Source organism: Myotis davidii, unplaced genomic scaffold (genome assembly GCF_000327345.1).
Source record: "Myotis davidii unplaced genomic scaffold, ASM32734v1 scaffold1202, whole genome shotgun sequence".
Lineage (NCBI taxonomy): Eukaryota > Metazoa > Chordata > Mammalia > Chiroptera > Vespertilionidae > Myotis > Myotis davidii.
Genome location: NW_006293011.1, coordinates 69277 through 76507, shown reverse-complemented (window position 1 = coordinate 76507; position 7231 = coordinate 69277).

Here is a 7231-nt window from a genome sequence, read left to right as displayed (position 1 = left end):
AGTGTTAAAAAAAAAGCTTTCCACTCTGCCCTCCACACCATTCCCCCAAACCTAAAAGGCAAGACCTACAGCATAGACCCACCAGCTTACTTGCTCCAGGAGCCAAAGGGGACTCTTGGCCCCTGCCTCTTGAAGGAAGCCTTGCCTGCTTGCACTTTCCACACAGAAGTGAGAGAGGCTGATGGGGGCTGAACAGAACTGGCTTAAATGACATTTCCTCACAGTTCTGGAGGTTGGGAGTCCCAGATCAAGGTGCCAGCAGATTCCATTCTTGGTGAAGGCCCTTTTCATGGCTGGCAGGTGGAAGGCTTCTCACTGTGTCCTCACGTGGTGCAGAGAGGAAGCTGGAATGTCTCTTCCTCTTCTTCAAAGGGCATTAATCCCATCGGGGTGGCCCCACCCTCCCGACCTCATAGAAACCTATCACCTCCCAAAGCCCCAGCTCCACATGGGCTTCAATGAATGAGTCTTAAAGGACACAAACATTCGGTTCATAACAGCATTAGACCCCAAAGTTTTTTAATTAGGTCCTGTGCTATAAGCAGAGATTCCCATTTGTATCTAATCTAATTTTTAAAATTTTACAGTTGTTTGATATTTAAGAATATGCTTTCAATTTTCCTTATTAAAAAAATTACTAACTTTGTCTTTATCCCAAAAATTGGTATTCCTTTCCCATCCATCTTCATCCTATCTTCTGGCCTTTAAATCTTGAGTTTCCAATTCTCCAAGTGACCTACACTCTACTTCAAAATCACTTCCCCCATTGTGAGTTAATGAAATTTCCAATGGAGGAGAGATTTTTGAGCAGAAAAGCCTGCCAAATTCTGCTCTTAGCCATCTCCTGCCCATGCTGCACTACACAGACACCCCAGTCATGACACCGCAGCTTCAACACCTCAGTGCCTCACTTCATAAAATAAATGTCCCAGGAAGATGACTAATATTTGAAAAGTACTTTGCTTTACAAAGGACTGGTACATAGGGACCTCATGATGCTTGTTAGACTGGAGAATACATGAAAGCAGGAATCTCTTTTCATCCCCATTGTAGAGATGAGGTAACTTGGACCCAATGAAGTAACTCCTCAAGTTCAATAGAGGCAAACATTTAAGTTGCAGAATCAGATGTCCTGATTCCTAATCCTTAGCAATGTCAAAATATTCCATTGGAATAAACACCCTATTCCCAACCTGGTAATAGAAATTTCATAACAGGAAACACTAGAAGAATAGAAGGTAAATAGTTGATTCAACAGAATGGTCTGATCCTATCTAAAGCAGAGGTTCTCAAAGGCTTGTCTAATCTGAGAGCTGTCAAAATAGAAAGTCAGTATGCACCTGTATGTGGTTAAAGTAATCAGTTGGCATGGCAAGGGCTAGAAAAGAAAGCACAGTGTTTACTTCAGCTAGCTTTACTGCATTATGCAACTCACCAGCCCAAGTCTGTGAAGAAAGGCACAATCATGGTGCTATAACCAAGGCTGAATTCAAATTAATTCTATTATCCCTAGCTCTCCCACATCTTTACCAAGGAAAAAAAACCAAACACCATAGCGTGAAACCTCAAGGAAACATCATTATGACCTGATTTTTGATTTCGAGATTCTCCTTCTAATCTATTCTTTCCAGCTGGAGCATGGCTGGGATTTGTCAGCCCTTGACTAACGTGCAGGTAATAAAAAAAGTACATAATTGGAAATATCATGGAAAGTTAATCACATGATAGATAGCACTTTTGAGAGCAGCAAACAGAATGCAGACTAAATGACACCAGGACTCCTACACCAGCAGAATAGTTCTCAGAACAAAAGTTTGAGAGCCTGACAATACACAAATAACAAACAGCAAAGAAGTTTTATTATGAAAAGTAGAAGAGCAAGTAAAACTCATTATCTTAAAGCTACTAAACATAATCATTTGTTAGTCATAAAGCACTTTTTGATTAAAAAGAGGTCCTAGCCCTATTGTGCTCCATTTCTAATAGGATTAGGCTACTGCTGGACAAATAAAAGGGAAGGCTATAAAATTCTTACCTAACTATATTTTAGTTCTATGGTGGTTTGGCCTTCTCACTTAATTCTTTTACTTCACAAGTGTACTAGTATTTTTCTGGGACGGCAGGGCTTTTGTCCATCAAAGATTCATTGCCTGTTAGTAGTGTGTCTGGTACAATGTATGCACTCGAAAAGTCACTGTTGGGATGGGAGTCATTTTTCTCTCTATCATAGAAGAAAATGTATTTATCTCTGAATTTCCACTTTACAAACATTTCTCTAAGGCTCTTTGCCCCCCCCCCATTAGTGACTAAGAATGGGATGAGAAAAGTTTTATTGTCATTGGTGTATTCTACCGATTCAACTGTATTAAATAGTAGCTGAGTTTTAACTGAAAAAGAAAATAGTTTCGTTTCACTATGGAATTCAATAGGGTAAGGAAGGGATGTTACAAATCTTTAAGATAATGGAGCAATGCTTCCATTGTTCCCTTAAGTAAGCAGTGCAGCTACAGAGTGAAGGTAGACCAGGTGAAGAAGAGAAACAAGTCATTTTAATAGTACCTGCACAGAAGGTAGACATCATTGTAACTTTTCCTTATTCATTCTCAGAAATACACAGTATTCATTACCAAGAGTATTGGGAATAAATTCAACAGCCTATGTTGGAACACGCAGGTGTGGTATTTGGCTTCAGAAGCTTTGATGTAATCATTGTTGCCCTGATGTATGTAGAAAATATTGTTCTTACCATGGAAAATTATTGAACAGAAAATCAAACCAAATATTATATTCAGTCTCAACTTCTATGTACTGCCTCCAAACAGAACTTGCTAAACCAATATGTTTATCGATACCTTTAGGTGGCATTTCGAAGCAAGGTGGTAAGCTATACTGTACTTTAATATAAAAAGTAAATCTGATGAATCACATCACATCTTTCCTCTAAGAAGGAAAATCTTAGAATACTAAGGAGAAAAAATATTCTCTGGCTATTTCCCATTGCAAAATACAGACAGCAATGGACATTAGTATGCAAATACTATAAAGAACTATAGACAATTGCAAGGCATTTTCTCACTCCCATATTTCATTGAAAGTATAGAACAACAATTTTTAAATATATATTATAGGCATTCCTTCCTCCTAAAAGCCATAAACCACTCAAATTAAAGCTAGGAAACAGCTGAAATTAAGAAATGATATTGCTACTAAGTAGGTATATTCTATTGAACACTTCTAATAGGATAAACTACCAGTTATCTTACAAAAAAGGGATTGAGAATGTAATTTTAATCACTCATATTTCACCTAAAATGTGCAAGATTGTGGAGAAATTGTAGTTTTCTTCATATTTTTCAGCATGTATTAACTCTTCTAAGTTGTTAGTTGGATTTTCCCTGAAAAAATAAAGCAATAACTAAGATATACTATTTAAGTTGCTAGTTGGATTTTTCCCTGAGAAAACAGCACACTTACAAATATAAATATCATCCTTAATAGTTCATCCTTACAATTTCTTCCTTCTATACAAATTGGGAATAAAACTTACGGCCATAGCACATTATTACTCTAGGAACATATCCTATATAATAAAAGGCTAATATGCAAATAGTCCCCTCAGGAGTTTGACCAACTGGGAGTTCAACTGCTTGCTCTGACTTGTGCCGGCAACCAGGAGTGGAGTGGAATGAAGGAAGGCCCCAGCTGGCAGCCAGGAGCCAAGCGAGGGAAGGCCCCAGATGGCAGCCACAAGGCCTCAATTGGCCCAGACCAATGGCTAGGCCTGGGGACCCTACCTGTGCACAAATTTTGTGCACTGGGACACGAGTTATTTGATAAATGCCCATTGAATTAAATTCTAGGACGCATAGTGAAATATGAACTGAACAATGTTCAGAAAGCCTGGGTATAGATTCTACCTGTCACTTGTCAGTATGTGACCTTAAGCAAATCACTTAACTTTTCTAGGCCTTGGTTTACTCTCTGCAAGTAAGAGGATCAGAAATGAACACCGGGCAGCTTCACAGAATTATGGGAAGTATCAAAGGAGCAAATACCTGGACAAGTGCCCTCTCAACAATGCTGTGCTGTACATATGAAGGTAATACTCTAAAAACTGGGCAAAACAGCATTTTTATTTTATTTATTTATTTATTTATTTTTATTTATTTATTTATTTTTAAATTCTTTATTGTTTAAAGGAGAATGAGTCTCCTTTTTTCCCTCATTGATGTCTTCCCCACTACCCACTTCCTCGAAGCACAAGCCCTCCTCCTCCCATCCCCCTTTCTCTCCCCACCTACTGTCTGTGGCCATTGGTTTTGCTCATAAAACAGCATTTTTATACAATGATCTAGACCTTCTCTGACTGTGAGGTGCAAATTGTTATGTTTCTGGGATTTTGCAGTCTGAACCAAGCTTGTGGTTCAGAAGCTCACTTCTGCCCAGTTCTCTACACTTCTAGCCATCCCTGCACTAGGATCCCCAGGCAAAACCTGGACTTCCAATTGTGTTTTTCAAAATCATGGCGTTCTGAATTAATTCCCCTGAGATAGAAGCACTGAGGGGGGAGGCTACAGTGCACAACAAGGAGAGAAGAAACTGGTTGTGATGTTGGAATTAGAAAAGAAGGAAAGTGTCAGAAAATATGGTGCACAATTTTGAAATTGACAAAAGGATTAGATAGTGTTCTTTCAGTGGGGATCTGGGAATTGTCTGACAGATCTCTTGGGAATATCTAATTTTGTAGGGGCCTGTGCCTTTCACTGTGTTTTAAACTTGTAGAACTTGGACAGTAATGCATATTACTCCAGTTCACAAAGACATAAATAACATTTTTTTCTGCAATGGATTTCTGCCTGGTGGAAGAGAGGTTTGAAGAATTACATTTCATTTCCCTAAGATTGTTGAAGAATTGCATATATTCAGAAATTCATTTCAGTATTTCTGATTGCCTATATGTATGTCTTTTCTCCCAATGTTCTTTAAAAGCCAAGATGGCTTTACCATGTCGCTAGCTTCATTATTCAACAATTTCATAACTTATGCTTAGAGAATGAATTTCCTACAAAATATAGGAAGTACTAATTGCACTACATTCTTTGTTGTAATATACATAAATTTAAAGGTGAAGCCATTTATATAGAATTAGTGCTGTTAATAAAATCCATAACTTGAATAACCCTTGCACTATAACTAAGCAACTTAAAAAACAATCCAATCAAATAATGGGCAACAGACCTAAATAGATACTATTTGAAAGAGGACATAAGGAAGGCCAAGAGACATATGAAAACATGCTCAAAGTCACTAATCTGAGAGATACAAAGCAAAACGACAATGTGCTACCATCTCACACCTGTCAGAATGGCTATCACCAACAAATCAACAAACGACAAGGGCCGGAGAGGACGCGGAGAAAAAGAAACCCTGGTGCACTGCTGGTGGGAATGCAGACTGGTGCAGCCACTGTGCAGAACAGTATGGAGTTTCCTCAAAAAATTAAAATGGAACTCCCATTTGACCCAGTGATCCCACCTCTAGGAATATATCCCAAGAAACTAGAAACACCGATCAGAAAGGATATATCCACCCCTATGTTCATAGCAGCACAATTTACCATAGCTAAGATTCGGAAACAACCTAAATACCCTTTAACAGATAGTGAACTAAAAAACTGTGGTATATCTACACTATGGAATACTACACTGCTGTAAAAAATAAGAGATTCTTGCCATTTGCTACAGCATGGATAAAACTAAAGAGCATTTTGCTAAGCAAAATAAGCCAGTCAGAGAAAAATAAATACCACATGATCTCAATCATTTGTTGAATATAATGAACAACATAAAGTGATGAACAAAAACAGATACAGAAGCAGGGAAGCATTGATCAGACTGTCAAACTTCAGAGGGTAGGTAGGGGAGGGTGGGGTTCAGGGGAAGAGATCAACCAAAGGAATTGTATGCATGCATATAAGACTAACCAATGGACACAGACAAAGGGGCATGAATGGGATGAGTGTATATAAATAGATAAACAAAGAAATAAATGTAAACAATAAAGAACTTAAATAAATAAATAAATAAATAAATAAATAAATAAATGTAGTCCTAAAGTGTCACTCTACCAACTGTTGATCACAACTTCATCTTCTATCAACACTTATTTAAACACTATACGTTATGTGTTTACAGTTATCTAATTTGGGTTTTCTCTCTTTTGCCTACTGCCATCTGATGGGACAGCAAAGTGAAGAAATGGTTTGAAACAGAAAAAAATAAACAAAAATAACTAACATGAGTAAGAAAATTCTGAAAAATCAAGATATGCTTACAGCAGTCTAAATCAGATAGAATGGTATTAATACAACCATCAGTTGGTATTAATACAACCATCTCTGTGAATACCAATCACCAACCTGACCTTCTCCTTCTGCAGTCCTGAAGATGGCCAACATGTGGATGCAGAGAAGGCACAATATATAGCTCAGAATTTTTAAAAAATCAGCAAACCTTTACTGAGAATAAGCTGATCTGAAACATTGTGATAGGATGTGTTGATACAGTGATGGGGGCGGGGGTATGAATTATCTTTTCAAAGCCTCCAATTCTCACTTGGCAGAATGATATGCACTTTTTATAGCACAGGATTACTTAAGTGTGATCCTTCCTGTATGAGCAAAGTGCTCTGGAAGGGCAGGAGGGGACAGGAATCAATCTTACAGATTTCTAAGAAAATGTGTGTTGCTACCTGGGAAACAACAGAAAAGTGTAATAGTCCCTGCCCACTTGGGTGGTCTTCAATCTTTTAATACATGTCCCATGTAAAGTTTCTCTCCTCTGTAATAGATATTAAATCACCCTCCTTCTGTGGGAGCTTATTCCATACTCTAGATGCAGCCCTCTCTTCTAATTTCTTAATTCAGATTGAGTCCATCAGTGATGCCAGATGAGAAGCCAGAAACTTCTAATAATCCTCACCTTAAAATTGACCTGCAACAGCAGCAATCCACACTTCTCTCTTCTTTCACCCCCATTTCTCCTCTTCAGAAATGAATCCCTTCACCAGGGAGGTAGTTTCTATTTTTGCCTCCCCACCCACCAATCTCCCCAGGGACTTTCATAATTAATTATCAGCCTCCCACATGCCACTATTCAATTTATATAGGTTTTGCTTTTGTTTGTTCTTAAACATTTAAAAAACACATAAAATATTCTCCAAATTTAGGAAG